We start from the raw sequence: 832 nt of genomic DNA, 5'->3' as shown, positions 1-832 counted from the left end.
ATAGAAAGAGAGAGAAAGAAAGATAAAATAATTTATTGACATATTTATTTATATATTTATTTACATATTTATTTACATATCTCAACAACATAAATTAAATAACTTTCACATAAATAGGAATTTTTTAACATAATAAAAATATTTAGCGAAAGTTCCATTATCTTAAAATTATCTCTTTAAAATTAATGGAGTAGTGTTTGGTACTACATTAAATCAATAATATAATATAATATGTACTTATGTCAATACAAGCGTATAATGATACAAGTATTTTAATTTTTAAAAATTGATATTTTGATATATTTATGTTTTTCTCTCGAATTATTAATATTCTCACCATATAATTGCAAACTCTAGTTTTATAATATAATAATATACGGAAAGGTGTAACTTGCATAAAGTTATTGATGCTTAGTTTATCAAAATAGTTTCCTGTTCATTGATTTGTAAATAGTAGACATCATAGATCATATGTATCGATGTCAGCATAGTCTTAAAATAAATAAATTATTAAATTAAATTAATCAACAATTTTTTGAAAATAATAAAATTTAAGATTCTATCACAAAATAGAAGAATTATTAAGAAAACTTTAAATCTGGATAATTTTATAATTAATATATAGGTATTTTTCCGATTTTCCTGTTTAAATAAATTGTATATCAGCATTCTATGTATCCAAAATAAATTAATAAATATAATTCAAATTCAATCACTATTTATAAAAACTATTTATAAAAACTCACTATTTATAAATCACTATTTATAAAAAAATAGTAGAGGTATATTGAAATATATAGAGAGTTATATATAGATAAATTACACAACAAAA

The sequence above is a fragment of the Atta colombica genome, unplaced genomic scaffold (assembly GCF_001594045.1).
Source record: "Atta colombica isolate Treedump-2 unplaced genomic scaffold, Acol1.0 scaffold141, whole genome shotgun sequence".
Lineage (NCBI taxonomy): Eukaryota > Metazoa > Arthropoda > Insecta > Hymenoptera > Formicidae > Atta > Atta colombica.
The sequence above is the reverse complement of the archived record's forward strand: the minus strand, read 5'-3'. Positions refer to the sequence as shown.